The 16271-nt window shown below is 40.0% G+C and overlaps 1 protein-coding gene and 1 pseudogene across 9 annotated transcripts in view; both read left to right on the top strand.

Annotated features, from left to right (window-relative positions):
• The window catches only part of BANK1 (B cell scaffold protein with ankyrin repeats 1), a 360244-nt gene that overhangs the window by 178286 nt on the left and 165687 nt on the right, over positions 1-16271 (top strand). The window lies entirely within an intron of this gene.
• On the top strand, positions 6761-7441 carry LOC148777814 (methylated-DNA--protein-cysteine methyltransferase pseudogene; annotated as a pseudogene).

Here is a 16271-nt window from a genome sequence, read left to right as displayed (position 1 = left end):
CAAAATCACTGCAGATGCTGATTGCAGCCAGGAAATTAAAAGACGCTTACTCCTTGTAAGGAAAGACCATCCTAGATAGCATATTAAAAAGCAGAGACACTCCTTTGCCAACAAAGGTCCGTCTAGTCAAGAATATGGTTTTTCCCGTGGTCATGTATGGATGTGAGAGTTGGACTGTGAAGAAAGCTGATCGCCGAAGAATTGATGCTTTTGAACTGTGGTGCTGGAGAAGACTCTTGAGAGTCCCTTGGACTGCAAGGAGATCCAACCAGTCCATTCTAAAGGAGATCAATCCTGGGTGTTCATTGGAAGGACTGATGCTAAAGCTGAAACTCCAATACTTTGGCCACCTCATGCGACGAGTTGACTCACTGGAAAAGACTCTGATGCTGGGAAAGGTTGGGGGCGGGAGGAGAAGGGGACGACAGAGAATGAGATGGCTGGATGGCATCACCGACTCTGTGGACATGAGTTTGAGTGAACTCCGGGAGTTGGTGATGGACAGGGAGGCCTGGCGTGCTGTGATTCATGGGGTCGCAGAGAGTCGGACACGACTGAGCGACTGAACTGAACTGAACTGAACTGAATATCAAGTTGAAATTCAGCCTGATGCTAAAGGCAGGTGAGAACCTCAGGCTCGCGCGGCCCCGAGCCCGGCCCAGGGGGGCGCCCGCCCGCCGGGGCAGGTGGTCGAGCTGCCTGAGGAGGCGGAGTTCTGACCTTGAACTGAGGCCCTAGGAGGTTGAGGGGTCAAGGCCCCCTCTCCTCTGCGAGGGCAGACGGAGGCGGGCAGGCGGGCCAGGGCTGCCGAGTCCAGTGGGCGGCGGGTCCCCTCCCTCCCTCAGGCGGAAGGCCTCGAGGACTCGGACCCGCGCACCCCGCCAGGGGCGGGGGCCGGGCCGCGCTCTCCCTCCGCGCCCGCCTCTCAGAGCGCGGCCGAGGCGCCGGCGCCCCAGGCCTCCTCCAAATCGTGATTTTTAAAAATAAAGAAAAAAAAGAGACTCCTTAGCAAACATTCATAAACAAAGAAGTGCCATTCATATCTTAGTGTTAGCTAGATGAAGAAGAAGAAAGGAGGAAGCAGAGAAGGGGCCTCAAATCACTTTCCTGACATTTCTTCATGTCACTTTTTACTTTGAAAGGTTAATAATTTATGCACAATCTATGAGCAGAGCCTTTCATTATTAATAGGTAGCTTAAAGACTCCTCCTGCCAATGCAGGAGATGCAGGTTTGATCCCTGGGTTGGGAAGATCACCTGGAGACAGAAAAAGCAACTCTCTCCAGTATTTTGCCTAGGAAATCCCGTGGACAGAGGAGCCTGGCAGGCGACAGTGCATGGGGATCACAAAAAGAGTCGGACACGACTTAGCAACTAAAGAGCAACTATGTGAGACTTGGCACTTCATGCTTTGATAGTTATCTTATTAACACCTACACTTGTTTCATGCTTTCAGTACTATTATAGATAAAAATACCATATATTTCTATAACCCATAAAGTCTTTTAAGTAAACTACTCGATTTTCAGTTTCTAACAATGCTTTCTGAGATAATTAATGTGAAAAGTGGATGGACAGAAGTAACGGATTGGTATTTAAATCCACAATTGAGTGTGAACCACAGTTTGTTTCAAAGGATTCTTGAGAAAAATCTGACTATTTCAGATATCAAGTAGCAATCCTGACAACTAATTCTATCCTCTAAAAACTTATCTTTTAAGTCAAAAATAACTGAAAATTTGAAACTAAACTGAAACTTGGCTACAGATTATGAGATACTTTGTGATTTCAGAGAAAGTGCACAGCAAAAATTAGAATGTGTTTTAAGCAAAATAAGTGATATTTCTTTGTGGTATCCTCAGTACGTTACCCTATTTACCCCCAACAGTTTAAACATTTCACAAAATGATTACATTGTGTATAAATAGAGAAATACATCCTCCTCTGTGGGCTTGCTGTGGAATTGGAGAGCCAACAGATATTTGTTGTTGTTCAGTTGCTAAGTCATGTCCAACTCTTTGCGACCCATGGACCACAGCACCCCAGGCGTCCCTGTCCTTCACTCTCTCCCTGAGCTTGCTCAAACTCATGCCCATTGAGTCGATGACGCCATCCAGTCATCTCATCTCTGTCACCCTCTTCTCCTCATGCCCTCAATCTTTCCCAGCACCAGGTTCTTTCCTAATGAGTTGGCTCTTCTCATCAGGTAGACAAAGTTTTGGAACTTCAACTTCAGCGTCAATCCTTCCAATGTATATTCAGGGTTGATTTCTTTTAGGATTGACTGGTTTGATCTCCTTGCTGTCCAAGGAACTCTCAAGAGTCTTCTCCAGCACCACAGTCTGAAAGCATCAATTCTTCAGTGCTCAGCTTTCTCTATGGTTCAACTCTCACATCCGTACAGTATTCAGATAGCATCTTTTTTTCTCCACCACAGTGTTCAGTCACGTAGTTTGGTGCATATATAAATAAGATCTTAATGATACATCATGTTCATGAAAATTTCAGAAATAGAAAATCAGTTTTCCTTGCAGTTTCTCGAGTAGACTGTTCAAGAAGACTCCTAACTGAATGTTTCTCTTGCTCACATCCGTGATGGGATTCTTGTGACATCCTGCTGTCATTGACATAGCCAGACACTGCTATTTACACCTGTGGACAGTGGCCTAGTGTGGGCTAGTGTGTCTGTGTGTGTGTGCACGTGCGCCTAAAGAGAGAGAGAGATGAAGACTGATTCTGTTGCCCTCTAGTGTCTGCCTGACAGACAGCGACTCTGATCCTTTTCAAATGGTCAAGGGTTTGGAATGAAAGTACAGAAGAGGTAGATTTTGAAGTACCTGGAGTATCCATCCCTCATATAGCACAATGACTGACTGACTGCTGTAGGAAGGTAGGCTTTATGCTTAGCCCAGTGAACATTCATTCCTTTTGGCCCGTTATTTCTCTCAATCTTGGCTCTGCTTATTTGATATCTTATATACTGTTTTGTTCTCTAGTGGATTATTACATATAACTTAGCATACACTAGGAGAAGGAAATGACAACCCACTCCAGTGTTCTTGCCTGGAGAATCCCAGGAACAGGGGAGCCTGGTGGGCTGCCCCATCTACGGGGTCGCACAGAGTCGGACATGACTGAAGCGACTTAGCAGCAGCAGTATATACTAATTCCCTCTAAATGGCAGCATACCCTGCTCTACTTATATAATTTTTCTTCCTTATAAGTCTAGAAGTTGATGAGGGGAATGAGCTCCTCTCTCCTCCCAGCATCAACTGCAGGGGAAATGCTCAGCACGTATTTATTCATTGATGGGAAAAAAAGGCAAGTATCACATTTAAGGACTTGTTTGATCTCACTAATCCAGTAATATCCTTAACTGGATCCCATGTTTTTAAAAATATGTTGCTCATATTCTTTCTATATTCAGGATTTTTTCAAGTTTAGCTAAGAGTATTCATAGACAAATAATATAGCTGCTATCTTCAGCATTTATTTTTAATAAGCCAGCCTACAGTGAATTTTAGAATTCTGGCCTTTGTTTAATATTGATATTCTGTTAGAAGTGAAGAAAGTGGAACAAGTCACATAACTGCATTTGACTGCATGCATTACAAATTCATGTCTCAGTTATGCTTTTGGAGCTACTTAGCAATCTCTTTCTAAAATTGCATTAAATGCACCACAATGGTGCATTACAGATTTTTATTCTTCCCTAAGTCCTCAAACTCAGTTTTGATGCCCTAACTGTGCAGTTCGAAGCATCCTATTAAACTCCCTCAACTCTTTCGTCTTCTTTGTCAAATTTTTATCTTTCTTCTAGTCATATGGTCTTGGGATTCAGCCAAGTTCAATTTGAATCCTAACTTCATCAAATACCACATTTCCATCCTTGGACAACCTCTTTGTTTTCTCTCAGCTTCAGTTTCTTTATCTGCAAATAGGAAAAATAATTCTTCACAGGGTGTTTTAGGACTTGATAACATTCATGTGAACACATTAAAGGTATAGTAGATCCACAATAAATGATATTTCATTCACTTTATTTTCTTTTGATTTATTGTTATTCATATCAACTCGAGACCTCACCATTAATCATAACCTCTCTCTTCTTCATCGTTAATCTCTCCCATTATGTTGACTCTTCCCTAAACAAACATATTTGAATACACACACATTCCCATCAGACCTGCTTTCTCTTTGATCCCTTTTTTTAGGACCAGAACTAACTGAAAGAATGACTTTTCATTTCACTTATTTCTTTCCTCCTAACAACCCAAGCTTTGCATTCAGCCCAGTACTAAAGCTGCTCTGTGAAAGGCCACGAGTAATCTACCGTAGATCAGATCCATTGGATTTTTCTCAGATATCCTTTGGCTCAAACTTTGGCACTGGATTCTGTGACCCTGACTCTTTTCTAAATCTCCACGGATCCTTTCTAACTTCCTTCTCTTACCTCATTAGCTGTGGTTCTTTCTGCGGTCTTCTCTCATGATCGATAGCTAGTCATCGTCTTTAGCCTGGACCTTCCTCCTGAATTAAGGTTCCAATTTTAGTTTGCAGACTGAATGTGTACACATAGATATGTTACAGGCCTCTAGATCTCAACATACCCAAATGTTCCTTTTCTTTCATCCTGGCTAATGGCATAATTATCTGCAATATTGACTTGGTGAAAATTTGAAAGTCATTTTCAACTCCTAATTAGGTAGTCAAGAATGCATATACTATTTTCCATTTTTCAGATGAGGAAATAGATTTGTAGAGATGAAGTACCTTGTCCCAAAGCCACCCTACTAAAAATATGTCTGACGTAACCCTGAACCCATTCATAGCCTCCCTCTTCCTCACACTCTCCTGATTCAACTATCAATTCAGTTAACTTATCTTACAGTTGTACTTACACATCGTCAATCTCATCTGTTCCCTCCTTTTCATTATCTCTGTGGCTCTTGGTTTATACCTTATCTCCCTTTTGATCAACTGTGCTGAAAAGGCCCCCAGGGAGGTCTTCCTTCCCAGTTTTGGTGACCTCAAATCATGCCATGTCAGGCTGCACACTGAGGAGCCACCATGGCTTAGCCCAGCTAACTATTGTAGACATATTGTGCATACACCTCAGCCACCAAAGTCCATTTGTCCTTCCTTCATTTAATTATTAAAAGTTATTCCCTTTAGCTAAACATCCCTTCCTCCTAAATAAAATATCCGGATCTCCTAACCATGCCAAAATCTCAATTCAAACTCCACCTATTCCAGGAAAATTTCATAGAAAATGGCTGTAGGTATGTACCTCCACTATTATACATTTAATTTCCATCACAAACTTTAGCCTAATCTAGGAACATTATGTACTAGAGGCTGAGTGCCTATGCTCCAGAGCTACCTAAATACTAGCTCTGCTGCTTTCCGGCCGTGTGCCCTGACTAAGGGTTTCCCAGATGTTCAATGATAAAGAATCCACCGGCCAAGGAAGGAGACATGGGTTGGATCCCTGGGTCTGGAAGATCCCTTGGAGTAGGAAATGCAACCCTGTCCAGTATTCTTGCCTGGGAAATCTCATGGATGGAGGAACATGGTGGGCTACAGCCCATGGGTTCGTAGTGGGTCAGACAAAAGTCGCATGAGTCATACACACACCACACATGCCCTGAGTAAATTACTTCATCTCTCCTCATTTCTAAAATGTAGATGAACACCTGTTTTTGGTACCATTGTTATGATAAACAGAAGTACATATGAAACATTCACTCGAATACCTGATAAGTAATCCACACTCAATAGAAGTCATCTGTAATTATGTATTATTTGTCCACTATTCTGTTTCTGAGAACCCATTCCTCCATGGGACTTTTTATAGTTTAAAGTAAGTACTGGTGAATAGCTATTTATTTGTATTTTCTTGTTGGTTTTTTGTCTGTCTCTCCAGTAGATGAATTCCATGAGGGCAAGATAGTTTTACCTCTTCACCACAGTACTTTAATATCTAACACAATTTTTGGCAAACACTACCTGGAGTAACAGGGAAATTTGGCCTTAGAGCACAAAATGAAGCAGGGCAAAGGCTAATAGAGTTTTGCCAAGAAAACGCACTGGTCATAGCAAACACCCTCTTCCAACAACACAAGAGAAGACTCTACACATGGACATCACCAGATGGTCAACACCGAAATCAGATTGATTATATTCTTTGCAGCCAAAGATGGAGAAGCTCTATACAGTCAGCAAAAACAAGACCGGATCTGACTGTGGCTCAGATCATGAACTGCTTATTGCCAAATTCAGACTTAAATTGAAGAAAGTAGGGAAAACCACTAGACCATTCAGATATGACCTAAATCAAATCCCTTATGATTATACAGTGGAAGTAAGAAATAGACTTAAGGGTCTAGATCTGATAGATAGAGTGCCTGATGAACTCTGGACGGAGGTTCGTGACATTGTACAGGAGACAGGGACCAAGACCATCCCCATGGAAAAGAAATGCAACAAAGCAAAATGGCTGTCTGAGGAGGCCTTACAAATAGCTGTGAAAAGAAGAGAAGCGAAAAGCAAGGGAGAAAAGTAAAGATATAAGCATCTGAATGCAGAGTTCCAAAGAATAGCAAGGAGAGATAAGAAAGCCTTCCTCAGCGATCAATGCAAAGAAATAGAGGAAAACAACATAATAGGAAAAACAAGAGATCCTTTCAAGAAAATTAGAGATTCCAAGGGAACATTTCATGCAAAGATGAGATACAGGAAGACATGTTGGGGGCAGGTCCTTGGGAGAATGGCCGAGACCTGTGAAGTGAAATACAAAGTGATGGACAGCCCTCTGGGGAAGGTGGAGCTCTCTGGTTGTGAGCAGGGTCTGCATGGGATAAAGCTGCATGGCGGAAAGACCCCAGACACTGGGCCCGCGGAGGCCGCCGTTCCCGCTGAGCAGCTCGGAGGTCCCGGGGCAGTGCCGGAGCCTCTGCTGCAATGCGCGGCCTGGCTGGACGCCTATTTTCACGAGCCCACAGTCCTCAAGGAGCTCCCTGTGCCCGCGCTGCATCATCCCATCTTCCAGAAAGAGTCATTCACCAGACAGGTGTTATGGAAGCTGCTGAAGCTTGTGAAATTCGGAGAAACGGTTTCTTACCAGCAATTAGCAGCCTTGGCGGGCAACCCCAGAGCAGCGCGGGCCGTGGGAGGAGCCATGAGGAGCAACCCTATCCCCATCCTCATCCCATGCCATGGAGTGGTCTGCAGCAGCGGGGCCGTGGGCAACTACTCCGGAGGCGTGGGCGTGAAGGAGTGGCTGCTGGCCCACGAGGGTGGTTCCGCTGGGAAAGCGGCCCGTGGAGGGGGCTCCCGTGCCGCCAGATCCTGGCACGGGGCCCTGGACAGCACCACCAGCTCCCAGCCCGCTGGCCGAGACTGAGTGTGTGTGAGCAGCTTGCTGGGCGTGGGGTGTGTGCTGGGAGGGTGGGGGGGTGGGGTGTGCTGAGGGGGGTTGGGGTGTGTGCTGGGGAGGGTGTGCCTCATTAAAAGAGCCGGAGCCCCAAAAAAAAAAAAAAAAGGACAGAAATGGTATGGACCTAACAGAAGCAGAAGATATTAAGAAGAGGTGGCAAGAATACACAGAAAAACTGTACAAAAAAAAGCTTCATGACGAAGATAATCACAATGGCGTGATACTCACCTGGAGCCAGACATCTTGCAATATGAGATGAAGCGGGCCTTAGAGAGCATCACTACGAACAAAGCTAGTGGAGGTGATAGAATTCCAATTGAGCTATTTCAAATCCTGAAAGATGATGCTGTGAAAGTGCTGCACTCAATATGCCAGCAAATTTGGAAAACTCAGCAGTGGCCACAGGACTGGAAAAGGTCAGTCTTCATTCCAATCCCAAAGAAAGGCAATGACAAAGAATGCTCAAACTACCGCACAGTTGCACTCATCTCACACGCTAGTAAAGTCATGCTCAAAATTCTCCAAGCCAGGCTTCAGCAGTATGTGAACCGTGAACTTCCAGATGTTCAAGCAGGTTTTAGAAAAGGCAGAGGAACCAGAGATCAAATTGCCAACATCCGCTGGATCATGGAGAAAGCAAGAGAGTTCCAGAAAAACATCTATTTCTGCTTCATTGACTATGCCAAAGCCTTTGACTGTGTGGATCACAATAAACTGTGGAACATTCTGAAAGAGATGGGAATCCCAGACCACCTGACCTGCCTCTTGAGAAATCTGTATGCAGGCCAGGAAGCAACAGTCAGAACTGGACATGGAACAACAGACTGGTTCCAAATAGGAAAAGCAGTACTTCAAGGTTGTATATTGTCACCCTGCTTATTTAACTTCTATGCAGAGTACATCATGAGGAACGCTGGGCTGGAAGAAGCACAAGCTGGAATCAAGATTGCTGGGAGAAATATCAATAACCTCAGATATGCAGATGACACCACCCTTATGGCAGAAATTGAAGAGGAACTCAAAAGCCTCTTGATGAAAGTGAAAGAGGAGAGTGAAAAGGTTGGCTTGAAGCTCAACATTCAGAAAACAAAGATCATGGCATCTGGTCCCATCACTTCATGGCAAATAGATGGGGAAACAGTGGAAACAGTGTCAGACTTTATTTTTTTGGGCTCCAAAATCACTGCAGATGCTGATTGCAGCCATGAAATTAAAAGACGCTTACTCCTTGGAAGGAAAGTTATGACCAACCTAGACAGAATATTAAAAAGCAGAGACATTACTTTGCCAACAAAGGTCCGTCTAGTCAAGGCTATGGTTTTTCCCGTGGTCATGTATGGATGTGAGAGTTGGACTGTGAAGAAAGCTGATCGCCGAAGAATTGATGCTTTTGAACTGTGGTGTTGGAGAAGACTCTTGAGAGTCCCTTGGACTGCAAGGAGATCCAACCAGTCCATTCTAAAGGAGATCAGTCCTGGGTGTTCATTGGAAGGACTGTTGCTAAAGCTAAAACTCCAATACTTTGTCTACCTCACGCGTCGAGTTGACTCACTGGAAAAGAGTCTGATGCTAGGAAGAATTGGGGGTAGGAGGAGAAGGGGACGACAGAGAATGAGATGGCTGGATGGCATCACCGACTCGATGGACATGAGTTTGAGTGACGTCCAGGAGTTGGTGATGTACAGGGAGGCCTGGCGTGCTGTGATTCATGGGGTCGCAAAGAATCGGACACGACTGAGCGACTGAACTGAACTGAACTGATGTATTCACTGAACAATCATTGAATGAATTAATCATTTAGTGTTGATTACATTAACTTTTCAGTTCCTGGAGGCAAGTGTCATATTTATTCCATATTCCCCATAGCATCTAACCTAATGTCTTCCAAGTATAATAAATGTTTATTGATTAATAACAATAGTAATGACTCTCATCCTAAAGAAAAAAATTTCAAGTGTTATTTGGATGTTTGTCCACAATGAGAAATAAATATTTTCTTATAGTTCTTTAAGAGAAGAGACTATGGGGAAGTAAAATTTGGATCCATAAAGCATTAAACCAGAAAAATTTCTTATAGCTTCCAGAAACTTACCATTAGTAAAAGATACATTTAAAGCTGTTCATTATTACAGCGGAGAAGGAAATGGCAGCCCACTCCAGCCGTCTATGGGGTCGCACGGAGTCGGACACGACTGAAGCGACCTAGCAGCAGCAGCAGTAGCATTATTACAGTGCCAAGTGGCTTTAATCTTGGCAAATACTCCAGTGTTTTAGTGTCAATACCCACACTTAATCTTCCTGAGTCTCTCTTCAAATCCTCCACAAACAACTTTTATCCTTTAAGAACTAGATTCAGGCCAACACAATACATTAAAACTTTATCCACCATAGATGTTTATTTATCTAAACATCTAGAGATATTTTGTGATTTTATTTTTATATTGTTCTTACTAAAATGTATTTTCTTAGAAATATATATGCCCGTTTTCTAATTTGTAAAGTATCTGTCCTAGCAACAGTAGGCATTAACATAGCAAGGACTATGATAAATTATTGCCTCTTATTTTATTGCAAATGACAAGGAAAGAGATAATGTACTTCTCTTGTGAGTATCAGAGAGCTAAACAGTTCCATTTTATGTTTATTATTGTCTATTCAATAAGTGTGTAGTTAATGAACAATACTAAGCATGAGGATACCATTAACAACAGATAACAGAATAGTATTATTTTCAGAAAAAATTGCATTTTTTGACCAGCAGCATAATTGTTGAGGATTCCCCAGTTGCAAGATCAGAATGGAGGTAATTTTTACTTTTCTTGATTGGGAACATTTGCCATGAAATTGTAAATTGGCTGTTCATGTGAAGTGTACTGATTTAAGTAAGTTGCTTGAGATTAGTGGCCTTGTTCCTGTAATGTATCCTGAAATGTGACTCAGTTTAAGCTCATTCTTTTTGTTCCATATAGATCTGACTCAAGAAAGGAAAGGAAAGAAGATAGAACAAGCTTGCCTTTATTGAATGCTTCTGTACCAAGCATTATGCTTGGTGATTCTATATTAGATCCATATACTAATCTGTGTGAATTCGACATTTTGACTCTCATTTTAGGAGATTGTGCACTAATCTGATAGAGCTGTATTTCTCACCTAAGCCCGACTAAGCTCCATTTAATGGTTTTTTTTTAAGTACTGCATATCTCCTTCCTCCTTAAAATCAAATACTACCAATGCATTATCTTTCAACTTTCATCTTTTGTATTTATATTCTGATAGTACTCAAGTATATTAATAACTCTTCTGAGCTTCATATTTTAAAAAATGATAGTGGGCATTGGAGCCTAGGAACCAAAGAGGAGAGAAAGCTGTCCCTATCTGAACAGAGTTAAACTCAATTGATTTTAAATGTTTTTGTTTAACTATTTTAATTTTTGAAAGTAGTCTTTGGTAACATATATGAAGACTTTTTTCTCAAAGCAATTATGTAAGAAGTAAATAGATATTTATCCTGAATTATAGCATATGCTATTTAAGTGAAACAATGGTCTCATGGAGCAGCATGTAGTCATTTCTGGTTGGAGTTAGAAGACTTGTCTAAAAGAAAACAGTTATGGGATTTTTAAGGAAATACACGAATTCAACTCCTGGTTAAAATTACATTTTTATGTAACAGAGAAGGGGTATTTGCTTTGTAAAGGGAAAAGTCGTGCAATAATCTCACTCCCTAAATCATGAATGCTTAACGCTGAAGCCCTGTGGTGGCAGTGTACTCAATGAGCAAAGTACCTCCGGCAAAACAAAGTCTCACTGGTGCTAAAATTGCTCATGACAAATAAAGTGATAGCTAGTGTCCCAGAACATGATGAAATAGATGAACATAAAAATGTCCAAAACATCTTCATAAATATTGAAAGACCCTGAAATGGAAGGCAAGATTGTAATTGGAAAAGTTGAAATCACAGAAAATTTTTCCAGAGAAGATAAATCATGTACAGAATTTTAAATAAGAAATATTTAATGGAGAAACATGCACCTGAGTGAAAGGAATGGAATGTACATTTGTGGGGAGAAGGCAGAGCACATGTAACCTCTGAGTTCTTAGACCAGAAAACATAATCATTTTATGTGTTTTTTTTGTGGAATACATATTCTTTGACTTGTGTGCAGGAATGACTGACGTAGGACCATAGACTTATTTTTTTTTAATTTAATATTTAGTATGAAACTTTAATAAAATATATAGTAAGAAATACTGTTTTTAGAGCTTATACACACATTCACGGTAGATATTTAAAAATCCAAGCAATAGGATATTTTTACTAAAAATAAAAGTGAAAACGTGATGAAATAAATCAAGATATTTTTCATTCTTTTATCTGCTCTTTTTGTGGAATGACTTTCTTTTCTTAATGTTTGTCATTATTTATCACTTCAAGGGAGAGAAAGAATAACAGTAGGAAGGAAAAATGATTGCAATTTAGTAGTATCTTTGATTTTATGTAGATTATCATAAAGCAATCATTTTTCCTTCCTACTCTGTTATTCTTTCTCTCCCTTGAAGTGATACAGCCAGAAAAAAACAAACAAGGAATTATTCAGTTCAGTCAGTTCAGTACAGTTCAATCGCTCAGTCGTGTCCGACTCTTTGCGACCCCATGAATCACAGCACACCAGGCCTCCCTGTCCATCACCAACTCCTGGAGTTCACTCAAACTTATGTCCATCGAGTTGGTGATGCCATCCATCCATCTCATTCTCTGTCATCCCCGTCTCCGCCTGCCCCCAATCCCTCCCAGCTTTCAAGTGAGTCAACTCGTCGCATGAGGTGGACAAAGTATTGGAGTTTCAGTTTTAGTATCAGTCCTTCCAATGAACACCCAGGATTGATCTCCTTTAGAATGGACTGGTTGGATCTCCTTGCAGCCCAAGGGACTCTCAAGAGTCTTCTCCAGCACCACAGTTCAAAAGCATCAATTCTTTGGCGATCAGAAAGTTATGACCAACCTAGATAGCATATTAAAAAGCAGAGACATTCCTTTGCCAACCAAGGTCCGTCTAGTCAAGGCTATGGTTTTTCCCATGGTCATGTATGGATATGAGAGTTGAACTGTGAAGAAAGCTGATCGCCGAAGGAACTATTACTATAGTCTAAATTTTTATTGGTAGTAATAAAAGTAAAATTTTTGAAAATATATTTGTTGAATTTTATAACTCATATCTAGTAGTAATCAAGGTAACTGAATATATGCTGAAGATCTATTTTGTTTCTCCTCCCATATGATATAGGTATGTTTCTAGGAATTTATTCAGTTCTTAGTCTTTATTCCTTTTTTTTATGTTCAGCTTCAATATATTATACAAACAAGTTGATAGTCTAGGAAAAAAATATGTGACTATATGTTCATTTTAATTTCTGAGAAATGGCAGAGTTTGTTTTGCTTTTGTAAAATGATTAGGATATGAATATCACTTAAAATCAACATTCACATTTTTAAGCTCTCACTAGATCAGGAATTTCTTATTAGTGGATTGCTTATCTATGCCAAGCTGAGACTTTTCCCTTTATAAACTTCAGTTTCATTATACTTAGATCCTGTCCACCTTTTTATAAATCTGTGTCTAGGCATGCAATTTGAATAAAGAATACATAAGGCAAAATTCCATAAGAATTTAAAACTAAATACCTTTCTTTTACGTAATATTCATAAACCAACAATAATACATAAGTAAATAAATTTTATGTTTGTTAGCTTCCAAGGAGAAAATGCATCTGTTTATATTTTCATTTTAATTTAAAAATAATACATAGTTATTTTAGAATATTTGGAAAACACAGAGAAATATAGAGGTTATTTATAACTCTGCCCTCTAGAAATAACCACTTTACATGTTTCCTTAAGTAATTCAAAACCCATTATTTAGCTAAACAGCGGTCATATTCTAATTATTCCTAGAACTTTTAAAGTAAGAAATTTCTTACATCTTTCCTAATGATGCATACATGACTCCATGCTCTGGCTTCTTTTTTAATGCTTCCAGGATGTAACATCCTCCTCCAGCTTTCCTAGTTCCCAGATAGTGTTGACTTTTCCCCTAGATTCTCACACAAACATTGTTCACAGAGACCTCTGTGTCAATACCAATTCTCACTACAGGTTTCACTGTAGAGTTTCAGTGATGCAATGAATTTTTTTTTAAGTACTGCATATCGTTGTAGCAATAACCCTGGTGCTAATCTTCATCCATAATAATCAGCATTTTTTCCTCCAAATACTGCCCCCCACACACCTTACTTCTCTGTTCTTGCATACTCTCAGGATTTTGGTCATATTCTTTCATTCTTGTATATTTTCGTCTTTAAACTATCAATTTTCTTCTTTAAACAATTTATCAGAAAGCCTTTTTTATCCTCAAAAAATTTGGTGTCAGCTATTGGGATATATATTTTTCTACATTTTATTCTTTCAAATTTGTTGTATTGCAGAAATATTTTATGTTCTGCTGTTTTAATTTCAGATTATATTCAACGCTTTTACTTATTATTGCATACTCTTTGAAAACCCAATAGCCTATTTTTTTAGTAGAAATATAATACGAGATGAATCCTTTGGAGAAAAACCCAACAGGTTGCTACTTGAATTGTTTGCCTTCACTTGCTTAAAATGTTTGTCAGAGAGGAATCAATGTAAACTCCAACTGTGCCAAGAAGTAGACATGGCCTTACCTGAAAACTGTAAGAGGTTTTGAACAAGTTAGAAACCCCAAATTTTTGCTCATCAGGTGCTAAAGAACAGATTTTAGTATATCAGGTCTACAGCACCAAGGGCAGCCCCAAGATTAACTATGAGTGCTGAAAGTGGCTTATGGAAGCAGGAAGTGGCTGAATGTCCCTCCTTGAGAACAGAATAATCACCCCATCTGAGTCCAGCAGCTCTGCTTTGGACCTTCTAGAATTCTGACTTTAGGAGAGTAGGAGTTTTCCTTCATGAAAATTTGCTGCCCTACTTTGGATTTAACATCCTTCTTACAAGGCTGATGCTTACTTCAAAGGAGTTATCCATGACTGATGGGCAAAAAGGAGAGTTGTGCCATTTAAGAGCACTTAGCAGTCCTATTTATTTAATTACACAATGTACTGTTTTGAGCCTAGACAAGCATCCCATGGACAGAGGAGCCTGGTGGGCTGCAGTCCATAGGATCACAGAGTCAGACATGACTGAAGTGACTTAGCATGCACACACCACAAGGAGAGATTTCACCTTATATCAGTACTTACTAGATGCTGCTTCAATATGAAAATTGATTCAAAAGTGAGAAATTCAGTCAATCAATGAGTTGCTTGATACACACAATACCAAATTTTACTAGTTTTTCATTAAAACTGTGTGTAAATGCCTTGGGTTTTGGAGATTGAAAATACACAAGAACAAAATTTTTCACTGTTTTGATTTTAGCAGTTACCACAAACATGCCCATTAAGCTCCAGAATCAGAAGGAAAAAAAAAAAAGAGGAAGAACAGAGAGGCAGGTGAGAGAAAGAAATAGACGTTTGTAGAATAGAAGAAATGGGTAAGGCAACTGTCTGTGTTTTTACCTACTCTGTTACTCTGAGAAAATACTTGATTTTTAATTAAGTGTTTCTTTACACGTTTTTTAGGAAAGACGTTTCTCCTGGTTAGTAAGCCCAGTGTATGTCACTGCTTAAAATAGTCTTTCCCTGAAATGTTGTTAGTTTGGCTTAACAGAGTCAAGCAAAAACGCCATTTGTAATTCTCAGTAAGAACTATTCACAGATGTCACAGCTGCTGTTTTTTTTTTTTTTTACTGTGTTGCTACATAATAAATGATGAATGATTCATATTTTCATAAAGTTCCTAGAAGAGCTAACAGTATCTGTATACTTTTTCTTCATATACACACACGCTATAACCCTAAAAAAAAGATTCCCCGAGTTTTTATCCCCTATTCTGGTTCCATACAGAAGGAGACAGAGGTCACAAGGGTCAGGGCTATACCCAGCTGGTCTCCATGGCCACATGCTTTGGGTAGGAGGGAGTGGGGAGGGAGAGGGGAGAGACAGGGATTGGAGCAAACACCCTGGGAAAAGCAACGTGAGTAAAGTATGTGAATAGTCTTTGAGTGTTTTTTTTTCCAACTCAAAAACAGGTAATTACGTTATCAGTAGTATTACCCCGAATGAAATGAGCTCTTATTAAACTCCAAGAAAGCAAAGATTTTATAATACAAATACAGTGCATGTTTTATGTTTCCAACTTTTTGAAAAGATACAACATAGTATTTTCATGAGTCAGGTTTTCCACATCAAATATGCTATATTTTCATAAGAAAGTGATACATAAGTTTCTCATAATATAAAAATATTCATCCTCCTTATTCCAAAGTCTGTTTTGTCTTCTCTGTTTCATAATTGTGAAGTAAATCTTTTACCCCAGTTGTATAATCAGTATTTTTTGAAATGCTTTATTGTTTAAACATTACTTTAAGAATGAATGATTCTTTGGATAAACCTTGAAGGGCACTTTGTCCTAGCAATAGCTGAACCCTGAGAAGTCATGCTGCATCACCCCAGGCAGAGGAGTCTTACCCTTTTGAGTTGCCATAATATCATTCCTGAATGACATTGATTTTGCAATATTTGTTTGAATATTTATGTAGCCTCAATTTTTGGAAAGTATTCTTTATACCACTAGAAGCCCCTCAGTCTAAAATTTAAGCCGTTTTCCCACTCTCCTAATTTCATACTTTATGGAAAACAGCTGGGATGGCAAATTTAGCCACAACAAATGCATATTTTGGAATACTTCTTTAGAAT

Source organism: Moschus berezovskii, chromosome 5, assembly GCF_049115385.1.
Source record: "Moschus berezovskii isolate FMDL1 chromosome 5, NW_MosBer_1.0, whole genome shotgun sequence".
NCBI classification, from domain to species: Eukaryota; Metazoa; Chordata; class Mammalia; order Artiodactyla; family Moschidae; genus Moschus; species Moschus berezovskii.
Note: the sequence above shows the minus strand (reverse complement) of the source record. Positions and strands in the feature narration are given on the sequence as shown.